At 39.4% G+C, this 16,412-nt stretch overlaps 1 protein-coding gene across 2 annotated transcripts in view; it reads right to left on the bottom strand.

Moving 5' to 3' along the window:
• Positions 1 to 16,412, bottom strand: part of LOC139571432 (deubiquitinase DESI2-like) — a 47,558-nt gene that overhangs the window by 29,941 nt on the left and 1,205 nt on the right. The window lies entirely within an intron of this gene.

Consider the following 16,412-nt stretch of genomic DNA (forward strand, 5'->3'; position numbering starts at 1 on the left):
GTGTGAGTGGAAGTCTTGCATCTCAATATCAAAGTAATTTCGCTGAGTCAACCTTTAAAACATACTTTACATCAAGTACTGAGGAACAAAGCATGGTGAGGCTAGCAGTGAACAGTAGTCTATTAGTTTGTTCCTAACCACCTACTGGGATGTGCTCAGTAGGGCACACCAAAGCAAAAATCTGTGTTCTTATTGGACAAGTTCAGGTTCCAGTAGCTCCCTGTTTCAAAACGTTTTCTCCCTCCAGAACACAACCCTGGTCTCTGTGTGGCTGGCTCCTCTGCTGTGGCATGCTGGCTGTGCTGTAGTGGTGTGTCATTGTTGAGTACCTCAATGCCTCTGACCCAGTCTACTGTACTCCCACCACATGCTCTGCTGCTCGTGCAGCCCCGCCCAAGGCCCCTGGAGGCCTCCACAGACCTAATTTCCTTTTGTCTACTCTGAGCAACAAGCACATGGTGTGTGGAGAGAGAGATCCCCCCCCAAAAAGAGGGAGTTTTAGCAGGGAAATGTAACTGTATGATATTGTTTTTCCTGAAGCGAGCTCAGAGTTAGCCAAGTTAATAGGCTAATAAAAAGTTAAATAGCACACCAAAAGACAATTTCCCAAAGCAGCAGTTAGGGCCAGTCTCTCTCTTCCGGACAGGACTGGCAAAAAGTGCTCTTCACTGACGAGTCGCGGTTTTGTCTCACCAGGGGTAATGGTCGGATTCGCGTTTATCGTCGAAGGAATGAGCGTTACACGAGGCCTGTACTCTGGAGAGGGATTGATTTGGAGGTGGAGGGTCCTGGGCGGTGTGTCACAGCATCATCGGACTGAGCTTGTTGTCATTGCAGGCAATCTCAACGCTGTGCATTACAAGGAAGACATCCTCCTCCCTCATGTGGTACCCTTCCTCCAGGCTCATCCTGACATGACCCTCCAGCATGACAATGCCACCAGCTATACTGCTCATTCTGTGCGTGATTTCCTGCAAGACAGGAATGTCAGTGTTCTGCTTTGGCCAGCGAAGAGCCTGGATCTCAATCCCATTGAGCACGTCTGGGACCTGTTGGATCGGAGGGAGAGGGCTAGGCCCATTCCCCCCAGAACTTGCAGGTCCCTTGGTGGAAGAGTGGGGTAACATCTCACAGCAAGAACTGGCAAATCTGGTGCAGTCCATGAGGAGGAGATGCACTCCAGTACTTAATGCAGCTGGTGGCCACACAAGATACTTACTGTTACTTTTGATTTTGACCCCCCCTTTGTTCAGGGACACATTATTCCATTTCTGTTAGTCACATGTCTGTGGAACTTGTTCAGTTTATGTCTCAGTTGTTGAATTTTGTTAAACAATATTTGTTCATACAAATATTTACACATGTTAAATTTGCTGAAAATAAACGCAGTTGACAGTGAGAGGACGTTTCTTTTTTTGCTGAGTTTATATGAACAGACAGACCAACAATATCATCACCATATTAAATGCTTCCCAATGGTACATTCCTGTTTGTAGCACAGGATATTCAAATCTATTAGACTACCCAGAGTCTCCTGTTTTTAATGTACCAAGTTTACTGCAGTGACGACTGCAGACGGAGGGGGTAAAAAGGCTATTTGAAAGAAAAGATACCATTTTAGAGGGTGTTTTCTCCTACTTATACATATTTTCTCCCCATTCCCTCATGAGCACTTGAAAAGCAACAATGCGATGCACTGATGACCAAATGCGTAAACAGAGGCACTCATGAAACTAACCAGCAGTGAGCAATTATACAATGCTATGTTTTCATGCATAAGTTTACATTGCAAAACCCTCAAGATTTGTTTCAACTTGAGAACAACTAGAACAACAATATTTCTGTTATGCTTGACATCATTTGTTATGTAAATTGAGTACAGGCTCATTTGAAGTGCTAGTATTATTGCTGATCTGCCATCTTCATTGTAAATTATCTCTGTGACATTAGCACAAAGGGTAACATCAGATTATTCTATCTCCTAATTTCCACAGTTGCTGAAGTAGACAGACATGAGTAGTGATACCGGATGCAAGTCGACTCAGTCACTGCCTGGTAGGGATTCATATTTTCCCGAAAATGTACTAAATTTCAATACGGGGAATAATTCATATTTATCCCGAGTCACAGAAAACATGCCCATAGGGGGCACAGGGACACGTACCCCCTCAGATTAATAATACAATTTTAAAAAAAAGTTGTTTCTCTGTAATACTACTAGCCACCTAGCAATTTTATGAATTTGGCTTTAGCTATCCCAGATAGGTTCCCAAAATCTCCCGACCTCATAAATATCTACCAAGAAGCTATTTCAGGCCATCAATGAAGCCTGTCTAACTATCTTACCTGCTGGCAAGGTTGGTAGACTTCAGAAAAGCAGGCAATTAATAAATGTACTGAATAAGACATCTTCAATCTTTTACCCAGATTTTAGCAGAGGTGCCGAGAAGTATATTTCGTTTCTTTAAAAAAAAAATAACCACCAGTTAGGAGGATAAAGACAGCTCAAGAAGTATGCTTAGATATGCAGAAAAATATTATTTTTTGACAGAATTAAGCATAATGATTACGGCTCTAGATTGCAGGGAAAAGGTGTTTCAGGTGTTTGAAAAATGCAAAATTGTCGAATTTACAGACGGGCCTAGCCCCACTCCGGATCACCCCCCAACCATCATCACTTACTTTGTGCCCCTTAAGATTTTGGGGTGCATCACGCCCCTGCCGGGAAATACCGAAACAATTGTAAGTGCCCATTTAAAAAGTGTTTAAAACCATGATATGTTCACTATGCCAAGGTTCTCCCCAAATAAGGGGGGCACTGCACCACCTTGTTGGCTGTGGAACCATGTAAAGATTTCAGAGCAATTAATATGATATTTAGTAAAGATAGTTACTCTGTGATCGCCATTGACATTATTGTGAATTGCGAAACAGGCCGTTCATAAATTTAGAGCAATATCATGTTCCTCAATTAATTTAGCACATTTCAGCAGTACGCCATCTCGACACCGAGCGCGCTCAGGACACACCCCATGTATAGCGTTGTCGAATCATAAAAACAAACAAAAGTCAAATTGACCAAAGTTGCTAAGCTTGCTAGACCTGCTAACCTCCAACAAATGACAGAATATCTCCTATATTTGGCAGAATGTTGTTGATTACACAGATAGCAGATCAGCAAATGAATAACAGGGAGATGAAGAGTGGAAATATCTTAACGGGGACCAACTCCGTAAAAAAAAAAAATCCATATCTACTCTCATACCATTTTTTTGGTATGAGAAGGTCTCATATGGGCAGCAAGTACGAGACAGCGCAAAGAAGCGGGAAAAAGGCTATAGCGGTATTTTGACATGCATAGGCGAGAGACGTGCTTTGATAATGCAACCTATGGATTACAGAATAAAATTAGGAATTTTCATGTGAGACAGGATTCAGGATTTTGCGTTTCAGTGGTATTGGGACTGGATAGGAAAATAGCCTAGGATCTAGGCTAAAGGGAGAATCTTCTCTTTGAGAAAGTGTACAACTAGGCATTTGGTTTGAATAGGGTGAATAACTATACATCTCAGTAAATCAGTAGTGTTCTTCCCTAAAACAGCAAAGACTTGAGGTGACGTCACACATACAAAGCAGGTGTAAAATAAAAGCCTTTAAGGGGGGTCCCCACATCCGGTTTTCAAGGGGAAATTCAGCTAGGTTGAAGATACCATATCCGAGCTCCTGCTGAGGGTGTAGAAATCAGGAAAATAGCCTACAACCACAACAACCAAATAGGAAATGTGTAGTGTGTTAGATGCTGTGGTCAGTCAGCCTTGCCCACTGAAATACAGAAGAACGCTAATGTTTCCCTTTGCATTTCTCACAATTCCCATAGCAGAAATCAGATGACAAAGAGCAATTGAGTTCTCCACCTCTACCCACATTGAATCTAATAGCTATTGTCCTGGCCTGAAAGGTGAAAACAAAACAAACATAAAAAAGTAACTTCTACTGCCAACTATGTAAAAATAGCCTACAGTATAATGTCAACAAATAAAAACATTGCAGTCTGCAGGTAGAAAATATCCTTATAAAAATAAGTATCCTATAAAATCACATAAATTTTACATTCCCCATTATTTTTTCCCTTAACCTGACGTCCCCATAGAATTTAGTACAGCCATGGTGTTATGGAGCTGTCTCAGAAGAGCTGTCCGTCTATAAACAGTTTGTCCACAATGAGAAAGGCACGCTTACCCCTCTCCCTCTGTTGCCTCTGTACAGGATACAGCCTCTTGCGATGTTCATTTATCTCCCGGTGAAATTGGTAATTGAGACCAAAGTTGGTCCATTTAAGCTCCCTTCCCCTGCTTTTGATCATCTCCTTTTGTTGGTAGTGTTCAACTTTTTGCAATGATCAGTCGGGGACCCTTGGTCTTTCCACTCCAAGCTCCAAGTCTGTGCACTCAGTGGAAAGCCAACTTGTTTACAGTCTCAAGAGGAAGTTTCAAGGCGGATTGCACAAACTCTGTGATCGCCCCCTCTGGATTATTGGATGCATCCTCAGGAATCCCAGAAAATATTAGATTTTGACACGTGCTTCGGGTTTGTATATCTAGTAGCGACTCCCTCATCCCCCTGTTTTCCCTGAGTAGACAATCCATATTGGAATCGTTGCTTTCAAAGGCAGTTTGGAACTCGGTAGTGAGTGTTGCAACGTTGCTCCTACACGTTTCCACTTCAGTTGACCAGGGAAGCTCTAGCAGGGCAGAAATTTGACAAACTGACTTGTTGGAAAGGTGGCATCCTATGACGGTGCCACATTGAAAGTCACTGAGCTCTTCAATAAGGCCACAAATATATATATATATATATATATACACACAGTGGGGAGAACAAGTATTTGATACACTGCTGATTTTGCAGGTTTTCCTACTTACAAAGCATGTAGAGGTCTGTAATTTTTTATCATAGGTACACTTCAACTGTGAGAGACGGAATCTAAAACAAAAATCCAGAAAATCACATTGTATGATTTTTAAGTAAATAATTTGCATTTTATTGCATGACATAAGTATTTGATCACCTACCAACCAGTAAGAATTCCGGCTCTCACAGACCTGTTATTTTGTCTTTAAGAAGCCCTCCTGTTCTCCACTCATTACCTGTATTAACTGCACCTGTATAAAAGACACCTGTCCACACACTCAATCAAACAGACTCCAACCTCTCCACAATGGCCAAGACCAGAGAGCTGTGTAAGGACATCAGGGATAAATTTTAGACCTGCACAAGGCTGGGATGGGCTACAGGACAATAGGCAAGCAGCTTGGTGAGAAGGCAACAACTGCGCAATTATTAGAAAATGGAAGAAGTTCAAGATGAATTGAAATCAATTTATAACATTTTTGACATGCGTTTTTCTGGATTTTTTTGTTGTTATTCTGTCTCTTACTGTTCAAATAAATCTACCATTAAAATGATAGACTGATCATTTCTTTGTCAGTGGGCAAACGTACAGAATCAGCAGGGGATCAAATAGTTTTCCCCCCTCACTGTATAGCTTCGTTCTTGTGTATTTTATTCCTCGTGTTGCTATTTTTATTTATTCTGATGAACAGGGCCAGTCACAGCAGCAGCATCTCCAAATCCTTCAGTACTTTGTTTTGACACCAAAAGGTAAGTGCCTAGGTTTGGAAAGACTCACACTCTCATCCTGCACAGCTCCTAATATGGAAATTCAACTCCGGTTGTTCATTCACAGGATAACCAGCCAACTTCATGGTACATTACTCAATGTCTGTCATTTGTATAAATTTGTGTTTTCAATCAATGTGCTATTTTTTTTTTATAAACAAGTACAGAAATCGCATTTTTAAATCGCATATTTCGACATAATATCCTGTCCTTGAGAGGAAATGCACTTTTAGGTTCCACCTCCGAAGAATGACGAAGGCTACTTATACATATCCACAAATTGGGTGTGGGAATTTACACGTGGAGTTAATAAACATCAACAAATAGGGCACTGACAGCTGTCAGTGTAGCTAGCTAGCATGCTAACCTTATCTATAGTACATGTAGCTAGCTTGCCATCAAGCTAACCATATCTAGCTAGCTAATCTGTTGTTGCTGGGTTCTTTTTAAACTACAATGTATTCAACAGATTAGCCAGCTGGCTCTATGGCTGGTTCTGGATTTCTCATGAGCATTGATTTAGGGAAAACTTAGCCCAGTGATCTGTGGCGATCTTTGACTTTGCCATCTATTGTTTTCTCCAAAGTTTTGGCATTGCATCTTCCATAAATTGCGGCCGCGAATCCACCATAGAAATAGTTCAAAAGAATAAGATGGCGCTCCGGTAATATCAATAACTACTGAAAGATAGCTGATGAGTTTTTCTACATTGTAATGGACACTGCAACTTTTGGTAGGTAGACTGCTGGCAGGCAATGAAGTGAAATGATAGGCTACAATTACTGCTCATGATCATGCACGCTACAAATTACATGCAACTATAAGCACTGTAAAAAAAGTTTTTGCGATTAAGTCAAAATAACTTATTTAATCTATTCAAGTCAACTAAATGTGCAAAATGTGTTGATTTGACAAATATTAAGTTCACTTCAACTCAACAAAAGCTGTAAAAATGTAAAATCTAGTTCAGTTAGCAAAGAACAATTTGCTCAGTAAACTTTCAATTCAGAACTAATAAGTCAAATAAACTAAAAAAAGATCCTAGTTGTGTTGACAAAAAATGACATGTTATATTAACTACAAGTCATTACATTGTCTTAACTTATAAAATCAAGTTGAATCAGCTATGAACTATGTGTTCACTCAACTTTCAAATTAGATCCAATAAGTAAAATGAACTAAATGAAGACAACAGTTGTCTTGACTTTAAATGTCAAGTCAAGATAACTACAAATCTGTACATTAACTTAACTTACAAAATTAAGTTAAATTGGCTAAGACCTGTGTTCATTTAACTTTTAAGTCAGAACCAAGAAGTCAAATCAGTGGTCTGTGCATCTGCCTCCGGTGCACATGTACTGTTGTGTGGGTTTGAACTTCTTAATTATTGCCCTAATAGTGTACCTATTGTTTAATAGTGGAAACCATTTTTTTATTTTTGAATTTGTGAGTGTTCTTGCCTTTCCACATTGTGATTGATGAAAAATGCATATTCCATGCTATTACCTTATTTTTATACCCCAGTTAAAAAAGGGAGCCATGGAAGGCCACAATACAGCTCCTTTTTTCATATGCAAGAATCCCTATGGGGTGCCAACAATTGTCATTTTGTTGATTGTTTTGTTTTAAACGGAACTTGATTACTGCAACATTACTGGAGTGACTTCCCCCATATTCCTTGCAGCCAATAAATTCATTTTTTGTCTGTGAGGGCTAAAGTCACATGCAATATCTCATTTTCTCATTTCTGACACCAATGCAGCAAATGTTAAAGAATATGGAGCCACATAGCATGAACTGTGTCAATTGTATGGGCTATGGGTTCATATTGTGTTAGCTGAGGGTTACAGGTTTTTACTGCATGAAGGTCTACACATGTGTAACTAAGGCCAAGCTGCTTGCATAGCAAGTAGGCCTATTGCTTATTCCTGTAAGACTAACTAAGTCGCTCTGGATAAGAGCGTCTGCTAACTGAGTAAACTGTAGGGGAAATTATTTACATATTCTATTTCTCTATGCATGCACATGTATTAGCGATCCTAATATTGGGCCTAAGCTTTCATGGCTAGCCATCTAACAATTTGTGTTTGGTGAGGCCAATGTAGTGAAAGTAATATGTGTAATGTTACAATTGGTTATAAACGAGACTAACTACAACAACAAAAAACATGCGGAATGCATCAGATCACCTATCCCATTATGTGATGTTTGTGTAGAGTTTGCTCCTTGTTTGCGCATTGATAGGGGATATAGATCAAACTTAATTTGGTTTAGCACTTGCTCCTTGTAATTCTAGTAATCAATTAATTCTTAAACAAAAGTGCATAATATTTAGAATCGAACATATTTGTTGTTTACTTAAGCCCGGTCATACTAGCACAATTTATTTTAGAACTCAGTGGTAATTTACAGGCAGCGGTGCATCTCAGGAAGTTGCTTGATCAAGACCGTGCTTCAGCAACTCCTCTACTGCATTCAACAGCTTTCCAAGCAGGAGTGAGTAGCTTTGCAAAAGGTGAGTATCTCCTTTAAAACCATACAACCACTAGCATGTTATTTACCTACACGTATAAATATTTATTGGGTAAGTTAACAAGTGCCCTTTATAAAAAATAATAACTTTTCAGCACAAGAATAGCAAGGACATTAGCCACTATGTTACATTCTAGCTAGCAAGAACACACAACATGTTAAAATGGTAATTTGGTTAAATTAAGAATTATCAGATATTTGGCTACGTTTGGCAAATAGTATTTGACTATATCAGTTTAAAAATCAGATTAATTGTGCAATTCTGCTATGTGTACTGAAGTATAATTGTAGCTAAGATTGCTGTTAAATAGTAGTGGAGCAGGTTGAGAGCTTCAAGTTCCTTGGTGTCCACATCAACAACAAACTAGAATGGACCAAACACACCAAGACATTCGTGAAGAGGGAACAACAAAGCCTATTCCCCCTCATGAAACTAAAAAGATTCGGCATGGGTCCTGAGATCCTCAAAAGGATCTACAGCTGCAACATCGAGAGCATCCTGACTGGTTGCATCACTGCCTGGTACGGAAATTGCTCGGCTTCTGACTGCAAGGCACTACAGATGGTAGTGCGTACGGCCCAGTACATCACTGGGGCTAAGCTGCCTGCCATCCAGGACCTCTACAACAGGCGGTGTCAGAGGAAGGCCCTAAAAATTGTCATAGACTGTTCTCTCTACTACCGCATGGCAAGCTGTACCGAAGTGCCCAACTCTAGGACAAAAAGGCTTCTCAACAGTTTTTACCCCCAAGCCATAAGACTCCTGAACAGGTAATCAAATGGCTACCCGGACTATTTGCATTGTGTGCCTCCCCCAACCCCTCTTTTTACGCTGCTGCTACTCTCTGTTTATCATATATGAATAGTCACTTTAACTATACATTCATGTACATACTACCTCAATTGGGCCGACCAACCAGTGCTCCCGCACATTGGCTAACCGGGCTATCTGCATTGTGTCCCACCACCTGCCAACCCCTCTTTTACGCTACTGCTACTCTCTGTTCATCATATATGCATAGACACCTTAACCATATCTACATGTACATACTACCTCAATCAGCCTGACTAACCGGTGTCTGTATGTAGCCTCGCTACTTTTATAGCCTCGCTACTGTATATAGTCTTTTTACTGTTGTTTTATTTCTTTACTTACCTATTGTTCACCTAACACCTTTTTTGCACTATTGGTTAGAGCCTGTAAGTAAGCATTTCACTGTAAAGTTGTGTTCAGCGCACGTGACAAATAAACTTTGATTTGAAATAGTACCGCTCTAGCTAGCAGCACACGGCACCAACTTGCAGACATGCTGACTAACTTGTAATTTATTTGATAACCTGTATAACAGTAAGTAGCTCCAAAAGCAAACTGCTACTGTAGCTATGATTGTAGTTATAATTACTATTAGATTGGGTAGTAATGAGCTGTTATGTTTATTTTACTATTGTGGTTGTATTCAGTGACTTGCTAGCCAAACATCAGATATAGGCATGTGTAGCTAAGTAACTTCTCCAGGGTGTTGTGGCATTTAGCTAGTATGCTGTTAGCTAGCATTGCGCTATCTAGCATGGTGTTAGCTAGCATGGTGTTTGTTAGGACCGTTAGGACACGTGGCCGAATTTGCACATGTGCTGGTTAGTTAAAGTGTGTTTAGTTAGCATGGCTCTAGATTGCACATGGTCCGAATTGCACGTGCTGATAAAAGCTGCTTGTTGGCTAGCTTGGAAATAGTTTAATAACCTGCATAATAGTACAAATGCTTCTAATTAGTATTGGGTTTTAAACCCTTCTTTTTCCAAAATATGATTTAAAAACCTAAGAATATTCTAATGATTAATTAGCCTAATCTTGCAAGTAGTAATGTTAGTATATATTTTGTTATTTTACAATTGTTAGTTTGTGTAATGAGATGTTATGTTAAGCAAACCATGTTATAAAACTGTATTTTGCAGTTAGTAAACAGGTTTACCTAGACAGCACTTATAGCTTGAATTGATCAATTTCAGAATAATTTGTAAATAATTAACATATTAACTAAAGTAAATAAAAACAATGTATGTAAACATTCTTTTTTAGATTCTTGGAAATCCAAAAGCATTATTCCTTCAATGGATGAAGTGTAACTGTAAGTACTGCAGATTTGATACATCAAATGAATGCATCCTTATTAGACATTACAAATTGAAGCATGGACATTATGCAAGATCCTCCCCATTACCATGTATGCATCAAGACTGTCCGTGCACCTTTAAAACAGAAATGGCACTCAAGAAGCATTTGACTCAACACCGAAGAAATATTAATGAAACAGTTACTGCTTGTATAAAATGTGACCTGTGTAATTTTTCTGAGCCCTGTAATGTTAAGCAGTACTTTTCTCATTTGAGAAGTAATTTCAACAATAAGGATTATATGCAAGAAGAAATTCAGAAAATAAGTCCTGACTGGGTAACTGTTGATGCAGCAATGATGACTACTTTCTCATTATAAAATGTAGTAACTTAATGTTTTTCCCTCATCAATCTGCACACAATACCCCATAATGACAAAGCGAAAACAGGTTTAATAAATGTTTTGAAAATGCTTGAAAAAGTTAATAAAAGATACCTCATTTACATAAGTATTCAGACACTTTGCTATGAGACTTGAAATGTAGCTCAGGTGCATCCTGTTTCCATTGATCATCCTTGAGATGTTTCTACATTGGATTCCACCTGTGGTCAATTCAATTGATTGGAAAATATATGGAAAGGCACACACCGGTCTATATAGAGGTCGCACAGTTGACAGTGCATGTCAGAGCAAAAACCAAACCATGAGGTCGAAGGAATTGTCCATAGAGCTCCAAGACAGGATTGTGTCAAGGCACAGATCTGGGGAAGGGTACCAACAAAATTCAGCAGAATTGAAGGTACCCAACAACACAGTGGCCTCCATCATTCTTAAATGGAAGAAGTTTTGAACCATAAAGACTCTTTCTAGAGCTGGCCACCCAGCCAAACTGAGCAATCGGGGCAGAAGGGCTTTGGTCAGGGAGGTATCCAAGAACCAGATGGTCACTCTGACAGAGCTCCAGACTTCTTCTGTGGAGATGGGAGAACCTTCCAGAAGAACAACCATTTCTGCAGCACTCCACCAATCAGGCTTTTATGGGTGAGTGGCCAGACGGAAGCCACTCCTCAGTAAAAAGCACATGACAGCCCGCTTGGAGTTTGCCAAAAGGCACCTAAAACAAGATTCTCTGGTCTGATGAAACCAGGATTGGACTCTTTGGCCTGAATGCCAAGTGTGCCATTCATGAAAGCTGAAATGGCACACATACACAATCCATGTCTCAATTGTCTTAAGAGTTAAAAATCCTTCTTTAACCTGTCACCTCCCCTTCATCTACACCAGGGGTTCTTAAACTTTTTCAGCCTGGGACCTAAATTAGAAATGTGTTTTCCTGGGACCCAAGCTTAGAAAAATATGCAACTATACATAAATATTGGTACATTTCATTGCCCTTATGCCTAAAACAAATGCAATATAGACAAACAAATAACAATAAAATATCCATATAAATATCTGTTAATGTTTATTTTCCCCCATTAAAAAGACAATCTTACATATGTCTAGGATGGAACTGTTGCTGTTAAAATACATAATTTTCATTCCGAACTGGAATAAACAGATTGATCACATCACACAGATGAACAACTGAAAACACACGCAGGCTTTTTGATAGTACAACCCAGTAACAGTACAGATGAAAAATAATGATCAGGCCTACTGTACATCTTACTGTAGAAATTATTGTTGAAAAAAGTATAGGTTGGAACTGTTGCTGTTAAAATACAATACATTTTTATTCTGAACTGGAATAAACTGATTGATCACGGCACACAGATGTAGACCAGAAAACACACACACACAGTCCTAATGAGAGAATATATATTTTCGGTGCTCTGTTTTTGACAGTGCAACACTGAGGTTATGCTTGAAACTGTTTCTGTGCATGTTTTTTAAGTGTCAGAGTTGTGGTGCCAGAACATCTACTGCTTTCTCAGTCAGGCAGGAGACTGCTTCCTCCTGTAGATGAGCAACCCAGAACTGTGTGTGTGTGTTTGCCTCAAAAAGCATCTTGCTTCAATCAGTTTATTCAAGTTAAGAATTATTGTATTTTAACAGCAACAGTTCCAATCTAGACCAGTTTTCAACAATCATTTATACAGTAAAATGTAGTGGGCATGATCATTTTTCATGTTAATCTGTACTGTTACTAGGGTTGCACTATCAGTAGCTAGCTTGCTTTGGCAAATGTTAGCTATTAGCTGTGTACAAGGCCAGGTGATTGTTTGAAAGAGAAACTCACATCTACTACTGAGAGTTAGTTCGTACTCCCTTATTTCTGCTTATCATCACCTGTTATAAAATGACAACAATGCCTTGCTAGCTGATTTACTTTTCCACTGTCTAAGCACTGTTTCCTGAAGGATTCTGCCCTGTTTTGAAAGAACTCCCTGGGATTACCATCATATTAATTTGTTCGTTCAGAGACTCATTAGTAAGCACTTCCCCGCACAAAACACATTGTGCTCCTCGTTATAAATGTGTATGAAAGAGAAAGAAACTCATCGCTGTATATATGTTTCATGACAATTGATCTCAGTCACAACTTGTGGCTAGCATGAGCCAATTTATGACAGCGGTGAGTGATGTCGAGGGGGAAATGACAAGGCAGTGGCAGCAGCGCATCATCTGCTGCTGAACGACAGCGCATCATCTTCTGCTGAACCACAGCGCTACATCGTGTGTGTCGCGGAGTGATCTTCAAGAAAGCTGCAGAAAAAAAGATCCGGTAAACCGCGAAGCACACGGGCATCTCCCTCACACTCCCGCAGCTGCGAAACTGAGCAGATACCGTTGCTAAACAGAGAGCGCAAATGCACTTGGCCAAATCAATTCCAGTAATAAATGAAATAATTATACATTTACTCTGACACATACTTTAAAGCTGATCTACACTGACTACTGTGAAGTGGATTTAACAGGTGACATCAATAAGGGATCATTGCTTTCACCTGGCCAGTCGGTAATGGAAGGGGCAGGTGTTCCTAATGTTTTGTACACTGTATATATTTTTTTTAAATAGACTAGTTAAGCAAATTTTCTGTTAAAAAAATACAATTGGTGCAAAAAATCATACGTTTGTACTCCCTATTTTACTTGTAACCATGGCTCAGGCAGTTAAGTGGACACAAGGCTGTTTGGCTCATCTCATTCAGGAAGAGGGATAACTTTGCAGCGGTTTCTGATTAATGAACAATTAGTGGGTGGCAACATTCAAATAAAACCCAGCCCAGAAACATAACCTGAAAATAATTCGTACATGTCACAGGCAAAGTCACTGCATTCACACGGATTTGCACTAAGTGGGCAGTTCGGATGTCACTTCAAGCCCAACTAGCTATATCATTGACTAAAACGATTATTATTTATTGACTTAAATCGTTGTGCAACATCATGGGTAAACTCTGGCCAACGTATTTCAGCTCAAAAATGTGGATTTCTACTAATGTGGACATTTAAACAGTTTGGTCAGTCTTAGTAACGTTTGCTAGGAATCTATTTTGGAAGACGTAAATCCTAAATGTAGAATAACCACTGCTGATCTAGCCAGGGTCCTATGAGCGTCCCACTCTCCCCCATGACCGAGGTAAAGACAGTTTTATGTTGGATATTCAACAGATATTCACGCTTTCAAACCACTTGAGCCACAGACTCCAAATAAGTGTCATGTTGGAAAAATTGCGTACAACATTGCACAGGTCTTATTTTCACAATTTGGACATTCATTCGCTTTCCAAAGCTAATAAACATGTGGAAATGTGAGCAGCATTTTGTATTCCTAGTTGAATGTTAGGGAGCGTAAACAAAGTACAAACCTTTTTTACATTGAAATTTTATTAGCTCCTGGGTCATGTGACCTACTTGACTCAAACAAGGTTCAGAATGTCCACTAACTACCCTTCTATATTGCACACCCTTTAATTTGTTCATCTCACACGTGTTTATATAAATTGTTCTAACATTCACATTTCAATAGCTCCTTGGTCATGTTACCTACTGACTTCAAACAAGGTTCAGAATGTTCAGTCAGTGGGCCTACACATTGCACACCCTTTAGTTTATCCATTTAGTTTGTCCATTTTATTTAACATTTCAATAGCTCCTTGGTCATGTGACCTATTGACTTCAAACAAGGTACAGAATGTCCACTGACTACCGTTATATATTGCACACCCTTAAGTTTGTCCATTTTCATCTCACTCAATTTTACATTTTTTTTTTCTTTCTTCGAGGCACTCAATGTCTTTAGACACGTGTGTGCTTTTGAAATCACAACTAAAAGTAATCTTGTGGATGAATCACAAAAGCATTTAGATGAGAGTATTATGAAGTCAGAGAAGATGAAAGTGGAGGACATGATGAGAGTTGAGTTATGAAGAAAATGCAATGTCAGCAAAAAACAAAACATGCGGACAATCTCCCTTCACACGTGAATTCATGTCAGTTCTTAAACATTTGCATTCTTCTGGAGGAAAATCGTTTTTTCTGCCCTGGGATAATCGATGTTCTAATGGACACTTACATGGCCATTTCCCCCCTATGGAGTGGGATACTGCTGGGTGACCTTACAAGATATTGTAATGTGACCAACACAACATTGCAATCAGTGAAATCACAGGACACCAACTGCTATGTGGAACAGTGGTTCTGGATAGTGAAGCATTCCATTTTGCAGAAGAAGAAATTCCTCCGTCCAGCTGAATTCATTTTGAAAATGCATGCCACCCTCCAAGGAAGGTATAGGGAGCACATAATAAAACATAACCTTCCAGAATCACTGTTCACTAAATCCCCCTACCGCAACAAGTTGTTGGACCAGGAAGAGGAGCAGTGGGCCAAGAGACAAAGAAAATACTCACCTCACAAGTCCAGGTCAAAGTATTTCCAGCCTCCCAGACAATTACCTGAGCCAAAGGGTAAAAAGAAACCAGCAGGGAAGGCACACCACAAGAGATATGAAAACAGGGATGAGGCAACATCACTCCAAGACAACGAGGCTGCAGGCCAGGTATGTTTTTTTTATGTTAAAGGATTGTGATAGTTTGTTTTCAGTTCATGTTTAAGCGGACAATAACTCTTATAAATGTGTTTCATTTGCATATTGCAGGTCACAGCTCTGTGGCGAAACATTTGCGAGATGGTGGTTGCTGTTGTGAGGTCTACAGACAAAAATTCCTCTTTCCTTCTCCATCATTCAGAGTTTAAAACTCTGCAGCCCCACAAATGGCTTGTGGGTGAGGTAATAAATACCAGTCATAACATGACAATAACAACAATGCTGTCATTGATTTCATGAATGTGAACCAGAACCACTGGAAGTTCATTGTGAGTAAAATCCTTTTTCCAAAATTAATTTAGGTAAATTTTTGTGAAGAGGTATGAGGGTTGTGATATGGGTGATTTAATAGTAAAATCATTAAAGGGATCAATACATTTCTATATTGCTTCCCTAGTATCTGCATGAACCATCAGGCCAAGTGTTTTTGGTTGACCCTGCTGGACAGAAAGAGAAGGAGGAATTGGAACACGCTGCATTCAAATGCAGGTCTTAGTTATTCCATTGTACTGGATCTAATACATATTAGCATTTTACATACATTCATTAGTGTTACAATTTTTTATGACATACTGTGAAAAACTCTTGGCTGCTGGCTCTGTCACTTTCAGACATGTGCAAAGCAGACTGAAGGGGGAAGGGTAGCTCTTGACTTGAACTAGAGGTTATGCAATATGGGTGTATATCTACTGCACGCTTCTTAAGTGTGTAATTGACATGACCAAGGAGCTATTGAAATTTAAAACTATCATAAATGTACATTACACCACATGATTTCACAGTACACAAACAAGAGTGTGCAATATATAAGGCTAGTCCGTGGACATTCTAAAGTTTGAGTCCAGTAGGTCACATGACCAAAGGGCTATTGAAGTTTTACATTTGGAAAAATGTATGTAAAAACATGTGAGATGAAAATGGACAAACTAAAGGGTGTGCCATATATAAGGGTAGTCAGTGTACATTCTGATCCATGTTTTAAGTCAGTAGGTCACATGACCAAGGAGTTATTGAAATTTTAAAGTTAGAAAA

This window comes from Salvelinus alpinus, chromosome 3, assembly GCF_045679555.1.
Source record: "Salvelinus alpinus chromosome 3, SLU_Salpinus.1, whole genome shotgun sequence".
Classification (NCBI taxonomy): domain Eukaryota; kingdom Metazoa; phylum Chordata; class Actinopteri; order Salmoniformes; family Salmonidae; genus Salvelinus; species Salvelinus alpinus.